Below are 15,748 nucleotides of genomic sequence, written 5' to 3'. Positions count from 1 at the left end.
GAGAAAGAAAAAATATCCCTTGACATTTCAATTAATCACAAGTATGCACAAGCACTACTCTTGCACATTCAATTTGCATAATCACTACCCACAACTGTATGCATATGCACTTCAGATACACAAGTTTACCTCAATAAAGATATTTTTCACAGTGGTTTAGAGTTGCTACCTTCTATCAATACAGTATTATGTGAATTTATTGTGCTTTCTCTGTTTTGTCTTTCCCACCACTTTTTTCCCTTTTTTTACTGATTTTGCTTATGTTTTTTTTTTCCTTTGTTGTTTTGATTCTCCCCCATTTTATTTTCCTTTCATGCAGGTCCAAATCCCTCAGGAGCAGACCAGGCACGTACCTCTCAGGCTAGGGGGAGATCACCATCTGCCCATCTGCAGATGTTCTTGTAGGGTTAGAGTGGAGGTGCATTCCTCCGGGCACTCCAGCATGTGATAGCCTGGTAAGCTTCACTGAATGGGGTCTTTGGAGTTTGGTTGAGAATGTACTGGAAGAGGTAATGGACAGGAGAATTCAGCCATTCAAAGTGCCTCTTTACCATGTAGAAGACACACTCACCAAGTTGATGCTGAACACTGCATCAACACAAGCCCCTATCCCCTCAACTTCAGGGTCCTTCCTGCAAAACCATCTGACAGTGGGTGGGTTTGAAGATGTGTGGACTGGGTACACAGATGGGAATTCCTCAGCCCTTCTTCCATTACTGTTTCTCCTTCAGCTTTTGCCAATTTCCCACCTACACAAACCTCTTACAAAAATAAAATTGATAAATTGGGGGGGGTCTATCCCCTGACAAAAACATTGTGCCCATCCTCTCCCATCTCCTCCAGCTCAAACCATCCTGATGTTTGCCTTGTGTGTTCACCTCTTTCTTTTGACTCCCCTTTTTTCAGTCTATCCTATCACCCTCTGCCTGCTCTTTAATGAAGCCATCAAGGTATCCACAAAAGGAAACCCCTATATGAAAATTCTATAACCCCTTTACTTTAAAAAAACCTCTTAGCTGCAGTACAGCCAGTCAGTAATCATATCAAACCATGGCCACTACATTTGGACAAACTACATTTGCTGTCATACTTTATGATGGCGATCCTCTGTGCCTTTAAAATGTTTGCCTAATTATTACCAACACTGCTGCCCAACTTGCATAGTATATATGTTGATACATCATTTCTGCAGTATGTAGTAACCAGTAATATCCTCTCATTTTGTCGACAGGCACTTTTCCCAGCCAACGTATAGAATCAGTTGTTATTAGCCTTGTGAATTCCTTTTGCAAAAATAAATGAACAAAAGGATGAATGAATGGTAAATAAAAAAATAACTAACTAGCTAACTAGTTAACTACCGACCTACTTATCTAATGAATGAATTAACTTAATAGCATATGTGTACATATAAACAAACAAATCATGGTGAATCCACTTGTGCTGTCTTCCTTGATCTTACCCAGACATTTAAGACAACTGAGCACAGCATTCTTTCTCCACCTTGAAATGTCTGGTTTGTCTTTTCCAGTCACTAACTTGTTTTACAGCCATTAAGGAATACTGATCCTGTAACAGACGAATCATGCACCTACTCTCCAGGCCTTCTGTCTAGATGTCTGTCAAAGATTTCTAAGCTGCTAGCCCTTCTGATGTATTTGGAGATTTCATTCTATAGTTGCACTGTTCTTATGAATAATATAAAAAATTCATACTAACTTACAGCACAGATTTCGACAAAATGTTAAGTTACTCTGTTTATTTGAATTTAACTTTTGTACCAACAGATGTGAGTTACAGAAGGCTTTATAGGCAAATGCATGCCTGCCCTGTATGTACTTGTAGTGCAAAGTGTATCATTCTATTTGAAAACTCCTATTATATTGGCTCAAATCCCTAACAGAAGGCATTATTTTAGTAAATGTTCTTTGCATGCATTCAAGACACTTTAGTTGCATAACATTATATATTCAAAAAAATTACTGTACTCAAGGGTAGACCTTACATATATCTTACATAGTCTTTACAAACTGACTGCATCCCCGATTGTGAAATTATTTAGTAGCATTCTAGACTGTCTGAAATCACTACTACATATGGGCTGTACATGAGTTTCAAAACATTGATTCAGTCAGGGTACCCAAGTCAAGTCTCTATATCTGCTAACCACTGAAAGAGAAAGCAATGATATGGAAAATGGTTAATTATAGATTCATTACCAAAAATATGATGTTACATTTGCCTTTATTAGATGTTAGAACATTTTTCTATCCATCTACTGCTGTTTAATAATAATGATAATTATGAATAATGGTGTATCATCTTCATTATTTAAAAAAATCCAGTGTTAGTGTCACCAGCATACTTAGAGAGCCAATGATATTAATCTGTAGGTATCACAGCAAATACTATGCTAAATAGCAAAGGCCCAAGCACAGATTCCTGAGGCACTCCTAACCTTGCTATTGCTGGTTATGCCTTTACACTTTATATGATGAGTTTGCCCCTTAGCCACTTACCTGTAACTTTGATTAAATAGCTATGAACTTTAAGGTCTTGAAGTGCTATGTCAGTAATATTAGAAGATAGCAGAACAAAAGCCTTAGTAAAATCTGGGTAGGCAACATCCATGCAAAATCCCATTTCTCTCTGGGCCTCAAGTAAAAAGGGTAGTTTTGACTCAACCCAGTCAACAAATGCAGAATAAACTAAAATAAATAAATGAACTAATAAAATGAGTTTTTGTGATATGGTCAGAAAAAAACTATCATGTTTGTAAGGGTAGCTTGACCATTACTAAAGCCATGTTGATATATGCAATATTATTGTCATTTATAATAATTTCAGTAAAATAACTTTCAAAACACTTAAGTAATAATAATATCAGTCTTATGGGTCTATAATTCCGTACTACCTGTCTATCCCCTTTTCTGCAAATAGGAGTTGCAAAAGATTATTTGCATAAATCAAGAACAAAACCAGTTTGTAATATTTTGCTAAATATAAGGTATACAATATGAAGTACTTTGTTTTTGAGTTTGAGTAATAATGATACTGGAATATGAACAGGATTACCTGATGTAAATGTATTTATCTTTTTTAGCACAGCACCTAATATGCCCTTAGTTATCAATGGACATGTGTCTGAAAGTGCAAACAAAGCACATAAAATGCAAGTATAAATCAATTTCCTTGCGAACATCTCATTAGCAAGATAGTTATAAACAGTTCAAACACAAGGTATCACAAAATATGTCTTTAGCAAGAGACGGACATATTTCAAATACTCAGCTGTTGCTATAAAGACATAAGTCAGATGAAAATCTTACAAGATGGGCTAATGCAAGGTAATCCTGTCTTTAATGCTCAATATGAATTTGGAAGGAGGACCAAGGACTACAAAAATACTGCAGTTATACTGGTCCAAACAGTAGGAAGAGAGTTTTGTTCATAGGTGTTTACTGGGCTAACAACCACAAGGACCATTTTAAGTCTAGCCATGCATCCCAAATCTCTACAAGTTCTGATACCCTTGATAACTGTGAGCAGGGGTTTGGGAGATGAAACATTTACAAGCAGGGGCCTGGGAGATGAACCATTTACAGGTTGCCTGTGTCCATTAGAGACAGGTACCAAATCAGGGATGCATTTCCTATTCCCCATCCCTCATACATGGATGGAGAGGCTGTTCCATAGATGGGTTTATAGCAATTATTTGAATGGAAACTGAAGCTGTAGAATCTATCAACCATTACCCAAGGGGTTCAGAAAGGAGCACAAATTATTGCAATGGTAAAATTTAAAAATCTCTAAACATAAAAAAGTCCCTGATATTGTCATTATTAGTACAGAATAGGTAAGCTTCACCCTGATTGCTAGGCCTAATACAACTAACTTCTGTGCTGTTAAAAATAGGAAGACAGTAACTTTAGCTGCCAAAAATATTATTTACCTGTTATTTTCCATGAAGCTTGCCTTGCCTACTGATGCTAGAATATTTTTAAATTTAATATGCTTCTCGCAAACTGCTTTTAAATGTAAAATAGTAGGAATACTAATATATTTGGCTGAGATGTGGCATTAGCGTCAAGAAGTACCTCCTTCCAAGGATTTTAGTTTATCTAAAAGCAAAAAGTGACTATACCTTTAATAGATTTGGGCAGGAAACACATGCAGGGTACAGGCTAGGTAACAAGTGACATCTAATTAAAAGGGGATGAGATTTAATCAGATTTATTTTAACAAAGAGTAGTAACTCTTATGCAAACAATGGAATTGTGCTTTACATAGCACCTTTATTTCACTGCAGTGAGTTAAGAAAGTACATCACTGCAGTTAACAGTGAGTTAAGAAATTGTTTAAGATGGTTTTGTTCTGGTCTGCCAGTAATCACCACCAGTAACTGAGTTAAGGACAAACAGACCCTTGTAAAAAAACAGCAATTTTATACACTCAGTTACTTAGTTTCCAAGATTCAAGGCTTTGGTCTTGGACAGAGACAAATTCAGGTTAAAACACTCCAGCATTAGAGAAAATCTTTCCCAGATGCTTGCTCAGAGCTACTAAAACTGCCTTCAGAAAAAAATGTTTTTTTCCAAGAGAAAACAACTCTGGAAAGAAATAAACAATTGCTAAAGGGAAACATGGAAAGAATGTAAAGCCTGCATGTGTACATACTGGTGATATCTTTGATACCTCTGTGGGATCCCCGTAAGCAAAATACCCACATGCATTCAAACCTCATAAGTCCGAGTTGGATCATTCAGAACATGCACAGTAACTCCATATTGTATTCTCCTTTCTGTGGTAAAGGTGTCAGAATGTTACAGCTCATGAAAAGGCATGGATCAGACAAAGGCTAATGATCGCCCACTGACATTCATGAAGATGGCTTCTCACCAAATTACAAATCCAGTTTGGCTATTCTAAGGTGCACTTTAACCAAAATCTCTATTCCTTAAATAAGTAAATGTGCACACATCATTCATTTTTGTAAGGGACAGCAAAAGGACCTAGTTAAAAGCTAGCAACCTATCTCTGTAATGACCTCACTTGCAAAATCATTTAAAGGTTTGTATATCAGTAACTTATATCATACTCCTGCAGTAATAAGCTGCTAATTAATTCTCATTGTGGACTAAGCCATAGACTTGGGTTAGAAGCTGCACTAATCCATCCAATATACCATAACCGGACTGCAATGAACGTAGTCCTGGACTTCGGTAAGGCTTTTAATTCATGCATTATCAGTTGTTCTACTTATACAATCTAGATGGGCAACTCATGTTGTCAGCTTGTTCTATATCTAATTATAGGGGAAATTCATTATAGCAGAATTCAGTGAATGTTTCTATACTGTGATTCTGAAAACAGCTGTTCTATCTGAAAGGTCTATACTTGGTCCTCTTGCATTTTGACTCTTTTAAAATATGATGTGAGAACATTGTAGTGGTACTCATTGTAGGCCAATGAAGTTGTATTGCATCAAACTATCACTTCTTCCATTACTTTGGCAGCAACAATTTTACTTTTCTTTCATTTAAGAGTAAGTGGATCTCAAACAAATCCCTGCTTTTCATTGACTCAAGGAAATGATCAGTGATTCCAAGTTGTTTCACTACCCACTGCGATATCAGTGGCTATTAATATCTAATGTAGTACTCAGTGAGCAGGTAACATTTTTCAAATGCAGGAACCCTCTACCTGAAGAAGCAGTGTCATTCACTCAGCAAATATCCTGTTCTGTTTAAAGACCTTATTCAAAGCTGGGACTGTTGTATCACCTCAAAATCACCCTTACTCCCATTTCTACAATTACTCCTGTCAGAGCCTTTCTTCTCCCCTTGGTCATAAGTTGTAGCTGCATCCTGTTTACTCTCTATCAGGTAGACTGCTATAAACTGAGATTTGTCTACTAATAAGATTTCAGGATTCATTTTAACAGGGGCTTGTGATGCCTACCCCTCTACCACTTTATGAAAGCTTCACTGACTGAACCCAAATCATTTGAAATTGTATATCCATATGCCGTGTGCCATTCCCCTTATCCAGCCTTTCCCCATTCTTTAAAATCATGACCTCATCAGCCAATACCCTCCTTGTACCTACCTCTTAAGACTCTTTTCTTTACATTCTTCATGTTACTGTAAATCAGGAAAACATATCTTCTTATATGGCAAACCCATGTTGTGAAATACCTTACAAAAACAAATGAGAGAGCTGAAGTCCTCTCAAACCTTTATTTGAAACTAATGTTCTTCTTGCTGCCTGCCAAGCTCCTGCTTGTTCTAAATGACCTTGTGCCATTTGATTTCCTAGTACATAATGGTTGACCAGTGGGGTAATCATCCTTGCAACCATAAAAGGAGCTTGATATTTTATCCCCCACCAACCTACTGTCTTTTACTGCCAAGTCAAGACGGAAACAGAAGCCTGAAAGCCTGACTTCACCAGCAAGCTGAGGCACCCATGTTTTCAGAGGGACACTAATTATGAACATAATATAAATCTATACGGCAGCCATATCTATTTTTTTCTTTTACACTGGACAGAAGGAGGAATTCCCTAAATCTATATTTTGCAAGTTTGATGTGGGTGTAGTTGCAGAGTTAAGCACTGGAGAAAGATCTCTAATGTAGACATATTAAATCTTTTTTCCAGACCTTTTATAAAAGAGACATGAGCAGAGTCCCAGACAAGCTCGCATTTATTCTGTCAGTATACCTTTTCTTTGCAGAGACATGTATAGTCAAACAGAAGCATATATTCTAAAGATGTTATAATGGATTTTCCACTTTTTTTAACTCTCAGTCCCTGAGTGAATATCAAGATCCAGCCGCTATAAAGACTGTAAAGATTTTGCTCTTGGCGATGAAGAACCCATGTGACACGTATATATATTCATGTGCTGAAAAAAAGTACATAGGAAAGGAGAACAGGTAGAAATATTGATGAAGAGAGTGATGCCTTGTTCAAAATATAAATAAAAAAATAAAAATGTGCATCTTAATTTCCTTTTGCACAACTTCAAGTATATTTCCCATTAGTATGTAGAGACTGAATGCTTGTATGTATTTGGCTTTAGTACGTTTACCTCTTGTTGAGCTAATTAATACCTGAATGATCTTTTTGCATTTATCAAACATTCTATGAAATGGTCTGTGAATATTGACAAGCTCTGTCCTCTATTTTACTTTCTTATCTTGTATTGAATGACTATACAATATTTTGATCACTCTTACATTTGTTTTAACAATATTTATTTTTGCAATTTTTCTGCATCATATCTCATATTCTAATTCAGTATGCCCAAGCCACTAACATTTTGTGCATAAGCAGATGTAGATGCAAATAATTGTGTGTGTGTGTGTGTGTGTGTGTGTGTGTGTGTGTGTGTGTGTGTGTGTGTGTGTGTGTGTGTGTGTGAATGTAGTTTTTGTTATAAAAGTGGTGCTTCACATTAAATATTCAGGACAGCATTTTTGAACATTGATTCTAGTCTCAGATACTGTACAGCTCCTTTATTGAATTATGTCTCTATTGACACAATTGTATAAGCATTGACTTTTTCATATGAAGCTTTTCCCAGCCTCATTTTAATTGCAATGTCAATACTGGCTATAATCTCAGAGGATTACTTTTGTGCTTGTTAATTATGACTGATGTTGGCATGTTGGTGGCTATTTTAAGGGCTGTAGCAACTTTACTGGAAATAATTAGCTTTTCTAAGGAACAATTCATTTTTTTATCCACATTTTAGGATTCAAAGCAAACAGAGCAAATGCTGCTTAATCATTACATCTGAAGCACATATTATTTTACACTCATTTTAGGTTAATAAAAATTAATTAGCTCATCATTCAATAAAACTGACATAGCCTTCCTCCTTAACGGCAGAAATAAACTTCAGTAAGTGCTAAAATGTCCTTCTGATGAGCACATTATGATGAGACAATGTTCCTTGTGGGTATGTTTAGTGCAATGTTTGGCAATTTTGCTTTTAACCTTGAACCGTTCTCTTGTTTTACTGCCAAAAGTGTATCAGACTTGCACCAGTATTACCCTTAGTCCATTCACAATCGTCACGGAAAATTAAGATCAAAATAGGATTACCCTATCATATTTTAAACAACATGAGGGACATATTTACCTCTGCCAATTTGTTAATCTTTTAATCTGATATGTTGCAGGATCTGGCTTCCAAAAAGGCCCAAATAGGTTCTGATAAGTGTGTGGTTAAATTTCAAGATTATTTATACATATGGCTCATCTGCAAGAGTGAGTGCTGTCAAAACTGCAGATGCAATAGCACAACATATGAAACTAATTGTTCGTTTTATGTCTGTGGACAAATTTCTACCTACATACATGGGGAATAATCCAAGGTAAGGAATCTAATCATGTGAAGTCTTGCTGAGATGAAAAATCTGTGCAAGGATTTGCAAGTGTTTTCCACTCTATTTGTGTCTGAGGGCAAAGAACATTTTTGATTTATAGCTCAGCATAGTATATAATACTTATGTTGATAGGAAGTAATAATAAGTGATTATGTAGTATATATTAGAAACCTATGGGGTGGTAGATACATATATAATTACTAGTGACTACATCATTGGCATTCATTCTTTAATTCATTTATTATCTGATTACTTACTTAATTCAGTTAAGGATTGCTGTCGAGAAAGAACATATTCCAGCCATCAGTAGGTGCAAGGTAGACAAACTAATCCTGAAAATTAAAGTGGTTCATCATAGAAAACAATGATATTGTTATTGTTGCCACACATGTTCTTCCTAGGGAGCATAATAGCATAGGGGCGACAATGGGAAAATGATGATGAGGACCATATGATTCATAGCCATATATAACTTTAAGCAGACATGCTTAAAAATGTATGCCACCTTTTTCAAGCATATAATAGAGCAAGGCTTACATGATGACCCTGGTATAAATTTGTGTCTACTAATCCAATCATTAAAAGTGGTTTAAGCAGTGTGGTGATTCACAGAATGGAAATAAATTGAGTTGGAAAGACTATCTCTCCAGTGAGTCTTATTTATTTGTTGGTCTAGATTTAGGTGCAGAGTCTAGATGTTTGTTGAGACACTTGTCTTGCAAAGATATAGGAAGTCAGATTGGACTGGGTTATTAATGGTACAAAAAGTGAGACATCAACTTGAAGCAGCCTGTAGGGTATGAATATAAGGGAAATCATGTTAATCTATCAGTATTAATGAAGGATTAAAAGCCTTTAAATTTCTTGGTTAGGTATCTGTGAAGCCTTTCCAGTTGAGTGAAATGCAGGCATTGTACTCAGTGATGGGTCTTATAAGGGGAAAAGTTCAGTGGCAGCTCAACTTCTTTGCATCTTGACAATATCCTTTTTGGAATTAACTGGGCCACATAGAAGGATTTCTTGGCTATGGTAGAAACATGATTACCAAATGAGTAACAGGGTTTCTTATGTCTTCTTATATCTCTTCACCTATCTGAAGAGGAGTACCATTTATAAAGATGAGTTGGGAGATGACTGCCACTGAGCTACACTTTTTTGTATTTAAACTAAGACTGTCTTCAGTACACCAGTTAGGGAATATTGTGTCCCTTTTATAGTCATCAACAAACTTGTTCAACCGCACTTTTTGATATTGGATTATATGCCTGAAAAAGAAATGCCAAACAGGAGAGGGCTTAGAACCAATCCTTCTATTATCCCACAAGTTGCAACTTTATGTTCAAAAAGCTTACCAGCAACTTTTACAATCTGGAATCCTTTAGATAGCAAATATGCAATTCAACAGATAACATAATGGTTTTCATTAAGCTTGTCTAATATTACAAAAAAAAAAAAAAACGTAGTTGATTGTGCTAAAAACCACATCAAGGATAAGCAGTTTCTGCTGTGTGGCTACTGTCTACAATCAGTGTAACATTTTCAAAGAAACGTACTAGGTTTAGGACACAGGATTTGCTCTTAAAAATGATTTGGGTCTAGATCAGTTTAGTTGGCTCTGTTGTCAGAAATGAGTTCTACTATGATTTATTTTATGGCACTACATATAATGCAAGTAATACTGATGGGACTATAATTAGCTGGGTCTATGAATCGTGACCCTTGTGTAGGGGAGTCGCAATGACTGCCTTCTTGAAATCAGATACTAACTCTATGAATAGGCTTAGGATGAAAAGTTTCAGTAACTGCTTGGATTGTGCAACCTGGTATGTTGTCTGGCCCCATGAAAGGATTATTTTTGCCTTTGGCAGGGATTTTATGACTCTTTCCAAGATGATTTCAGAGGATAACAAATTTTCAGGGATAGTGGGGACAATAATGTGGGTAGGTAGGGTAAAGGAAGCACTAAATTTGTTTTGTAATATGTTGACTATATCCTTGAGGTTGGTATATGCGATTTTATTATCATTATTAATGAGATCAATGCCATTTTTGATATTATTCCTTAATTTCATGACATAACTAAAGAAATGTGTGTACTTTACTGTGACACCTGTTGTGACCTCAAGCTCATACTCTGAACTATGGTTTCTAATACTACTGTTATGCTTCTTGACAGCATGTTTCACTGTGCTTGTGAGATAAGAGGATAGGGATTTCTTACAATTTTACATTATTTTCCTTCTTTTGTTGCACATGTTTTTAGTTCGGAAGTTCCACAAGATAGGTTTATTCCTGAGTTTAGTATTATATTTATGGTGACAGGTGCAGAGGGCTTTATGTATCTGTACCAGCACTGGTAAAATCAGGATTGAATGTGCTGGCTCTCTCAGATGAGTCTATTTGCATGGAATTGTTGGGAATTTTGCACTGGTCATCTACAAGCTAAAGTGAGTTTGTCTTGATGAAGTCCCCAAAGATGGTCTTATTTGTTGCTAGGGTGCTACTACTAGGCCTGAAAGGGAAGATGACTGACTCCTAGTCAGATTTAATCAGGTGTGAGAAGATGTAGAGTGGGGAACATGCAGGGATTTAGGTTGGCAGGTACCTCTCCAAATATATTGCAGCCTCTATTGAGTATTTTTTTCAATTTGCTCCAACACATTGATATTACCAAAGTCTAGGAAATGATGAACGTATCCATTTTTAGTATTGTAAGTCTGCCAGTTAATCACTAGGTAACAGAAGCCCTCTAGCAAGGATATTTTAATACCGTCATAATGTACACTGAAATTTGCTGCACTGCTGCACAACTTGTGTGCATTAAATGCTACACTCTCTTGTATCATGTGCAAGGTGCTATTGTATAGTACACAATGTGCTTATGAATTCCACTGTTTGTACGTAGCTTTTCAGAATGGCAACGGCGGAGACTATTTTTCCATACTTTCTCTCAGGAAACAAAGAATCAGAACAGGTTGAAATAAGTCACGTGACACTGCAATGATTTTGTTTCCTATGTAATAATCCATCTCCTCATTTACTCCTGCTTGGACTTTAAAATGATGATCTTATTAAGTAGTTGACGTCATTAGTCTATTGCCACATTTAGGGAACATGCTTACTCTATCTATATTTATGGTAATTATTATCTGCACCCAGGAATCTGATGTTAATGTGTGCCAGGCTGAGTGGTGCAGAGAGAATCTTCCCCCGACTGCGTCCAGAAGAAAGCAATTGGGCTGCAACTGAGGAGCGCTGGTAGGGTTGCCCTGAGAATGAATCCCTGAGTCCCTGGTTGTGCGGGCCCCCCCCCTCTGCCATGGGAGGGGCATCTTCCTGATCCCCTCTTCTGCTCTGGGAGGAATATTCACCACATGTCCCAAAAAGGCCCATGGGACTTTCTGAACCACATCTTTCCACTCCTCTGATTCCTGGAGTAAGGTCGTTGAGGAGAGGAAAAACACACACCCACAGCAGAAAAGGCCTTTCTGTCCTTCTCACACCCGGCTAATGTGTCTCTGACTTTTGGGCCAAATAATGAAGTTGTATCAATAGGAGCATTAATAAAGGAAGACTTGAAGGGGTCCGTAAAGTCACATACACACATCCAGGCGAGGCGCCTAATGGCAACACTTGTACGTCCTGCCCTGGATGTCCCTTCTGCTGTATGTACATTAAGCTGCATGGGCGAGTTAGAGATCTACTCTAGGGTGACAAGCTGGGAGGGAACCCTGTCTCGGACCTCATTCTAACCTTAACGTTCCAGGGCACATTACTGTTAGTGTCCACACAGGCTTGTGGAGTCATATAAATATCTGTCCAAAATTGATATAGTATAGCATGTATCCTCATCTAATTGAAAATATTTGACATAAGGAGATAGTTTAAGCTGTCAATTTAAGGTCTAGGTCTCATTGTTTATATGGTTATGGTCAGAGTTCAGTACAGCTTTTCTATTTTTATCTTCTGATTTACCACATTAGGTCATCTCACTGTATACATCAAGTACAGCCTTTCAAAACTATATATGAGTATTTTATAATCTTATCATACCTTGACTTTACACATAGCAAAATGGAAACTGAAAACAAATAGGATGGGCTTGTCCAAGGACCATTTTTGAATCCAATTTAATGTGTTTGAAGTAAGTGTGTGTGTATGTGTGTGTGTGTGTGTGTGTGTGTGTGTGTGTGTGTGTGTGTGTGTGTGTGTGTGTGTGTGTGTGTGTGTGTGTATACGTGTGTGTGTGTGTGTGTGTGTGTGTGTGTGTGTGTGTGTGTGTGTGTGTGTGTGTGTGTGCCTTTTTTACAGGTACCGTTAGGGAAAGGGTGTTTATTACCCTCATACAGGGTTGGAGTTAGGGGGAGGGGTAAGAGTAGGGAGAGTGGTGGCATATTGATTAAGATGTTAACCTCCCAGATACAAGGCACAAGGTTTGATTCTGATGTGTGGCTATTGGCTAGGCTTGTAATAGCAGTCTGATAGTCTAGTCTTTATCTGGGAAGCTATGAACATGGAAAAGATAGTACACCAGGAGCTTAATCATAGCACAAAAATCTAATAGACTACTGTAATACAATCATTTAACTTTTTTGTACAATTTATAGCCACAGGTTCATAGATTTGATGAGGTTACTAGGCTATTGGCCCTAGGGCCCTTATAAGCCTAGGCATGTTATACCCTTGTTCCCTTATTGACCAAGTTGTATGGAATATATTTGCAGTAAGAGTCAATGATCAGCACCAACTGCCCTTATCTAAGAGGGTCATAGGTGAGCAACCCTGGGGTAAATTTTTGGTCTCCCATCCGGTTGTCTAAATTACGCTTAAATAATGTCATTGAGGAACTCTGTTTTATGTAAATTAGGAATTTGTTCCAGAGGAGTGGCAATCTCAGGAAGACATCTCTGTCTCTCCAGCATACCCTGCTAATGTTGCAGTCTAGGTTAAGATTCCTAGAGTGAGTGAATCTTGTCGCATTTGACTTGCGGATGTACAGCATTTCCATTAGGGCAGGGTCTGAGATTGCAGTGTCAACCAGGCACAAGTTGCCTCTCAGCAGCCTATAAGATACAGAGAACAGTGACAGGGCCTTCAGTCTGTCCATATAGGTCATGTGTTGAAGGCTCTGAATTTTCTAGGTGAGAAACCACTGATGTATCTGGTGACGTACATATAGAAGGGAGCATTGTATTCTGTTAGTGGTCTGATAAGGGATGAGTACAGGGGAGTTATAACATCCTTGACTCTGGATGTGATGCTCTTACTTATGAGATGTGCAACATAGAAGGTCTTCCTTACCACTATTGACAAATGGTGATTGAGTTAAGTTTGCTATTAACCTATGTTCCCAAATTTCTCACCACAGGGTTTGAGCTAAGGGGTGTACTGTTAATATTGTAATTTGCAGGGGCTGCCCCTTTGCTGAAAGGGATGATAACAGTTTTTTTTTTTTTTTTTTGCATTTAGTTTAAGTCCATGCCTTTTGCACCAATCATTTGTCTGTGTAAGCCCTTTTTGTAGCATGTCAGCATTGTTGAAGGACTCAATAATTCCACCCAGTTTATAGCTATCAGTGAACTTGGTAAGCCAGAGGCCATCTATTTTCTCCTGGACTTCTGAGAAATAGAGTCCAAACAGTAGTGGGCCCAGCACAGATCCTTGTGGTACACCATTGGTAACTGGTCTGCTAGTAGAGGTGGAATCCCCAACTCCGACTGTATGCATTCTGTCAGTGAGCCAGTTGGCTACCAATCTAGTGACATATGGGTTAATTCCCAGCTGAGTGAGTTTCTCAATGATGCCTGAGTGTGGAATTGTGCCAAATGCCTTGGCTAAGTCAAGATAGGCTGTATGTACTGTTTTGCCTTCATGCAGGGCTTTGGTTACAGTCTCAAAGAAGTCTACCAGGTTTAATAAGCATGATCTACCCTTAATGAAGCCAAATTAGATTGTGTCAAGAGTTTGAAGGCCATCTATGTCTTTGTTGATAAGTTATATGATGATTCTGTCCATAGCCTTGCAGATAAGGCTTGTTAGGCTTGTGGGTCTATAGTTCCCAGGTGCGGTTGATGGATGCCTTTGTGCAAGGGAATTACTGTTGCTGTTTTTCACTCTGCTGGGACAATGCCAGTACTTAAACTGTGGTTGCAGTGTGCCAAATGGTCCCACTAGGTCCTGTTTTAGACCATTTAGTAGGCAGCCTGTGATATTATCCAATCCCATAAAGGCTGTGTTTGTGGCCATGGAGAGTGCAGTTATGACCTGTTCTTTGAATATACTAGGTAGAGAACTGGTGACAGGTATGCTTTGGGGTATGTCTGGTGGGGACAGGGGGGGGTGATGTTTGCAACAAATCTGTCTGCTAGCAGGTTGGCAATATCCTCAGGGTCATTATACGTGGTACCATCCAGTATTAGTTGGGCACAAAGCTGAGCCTTCCCTTTTAGATTTCTGATGCAGCTAAAGAATGTCTTGAGATTATCCTTAGCTAGGCATTCTAATTTAGCTTCATAATTGGCTTTAGAGGACTTTAAAATATATCTAATTTGCTTGTTCAAGCTGTGGAGGGTGTCCTTCCTCTATTGAGTCACTTATTCTTAGACTTTAGTTTCTTCCTGTTGTTGTATAACCTATTTATGCTTGAGGTCCACCAGGATGGCTTTTTTTTTTTGTGAGGACCTTGTTTTGATCCGTTCAAGTACAGATGAGTCTATACATCTGTTGTTTATACAGGGCATTTGTATATGCCTTTGTATAAAAGGGGTACTAGTGACCAAGAAATAAACAGACGAGTCCAAAACAAATAGCGTACGGCACCAGGACCCAACCGGTCAGCACAAGGATGTATCAAAAATAAATACAACTGAATTGCTAAAGGCAATAAAAAGATACTTCCTCGTTGATTCTTTGTAAACGCAATTTAATATAAAAACGTTTTCGCTTCCAAAGCAAAAGAAGCTTCATCAGACAATGAAAACACAGAACACAATCAATTTAAACATGTGGAAAGGAAATGATGTCATTTCCTTTCAAGCGTACATCTATTTTTTAAAAGTACACTTTTTATATATGTATAAAAATCAATATTTACAATCAATAAAAAGTGTACCAAGGTACACAATCACATAGATTAGTACAGTTTAACAAGTCAATAAAACTGTTTGTGTATATGTATACACAAATCGGTTAAAAAAACATATTGAAACTGTGACTTTGTAGTGAGGTTTTTGAATGCTTTGTGTTTTTTAAATAAACCTCTTATAAGAAAGGAAATAGGCTGTTAGAAAAACCTTTTATAAAGCTATTCATAAACACAAATCCACTCTTATTAAGTGTACAGAAAATCAGCC

Source organism: Protopterus annectens, chromosome 5.part1 (genome assembly GCF_019279795.1).
Source record: "Protopterus annectens isolate FY-2018-M chromosome 5.part1, PAN1.0, whole genome shotgun sequence".
NCBI lineage: Eukaryota > Metazoa > Chordata > Ceratodontiformes > Protopteridae > Protopterus > Protopterus annectens.
Note: the sequence above shows the minus strand (reverse complement) of the source record.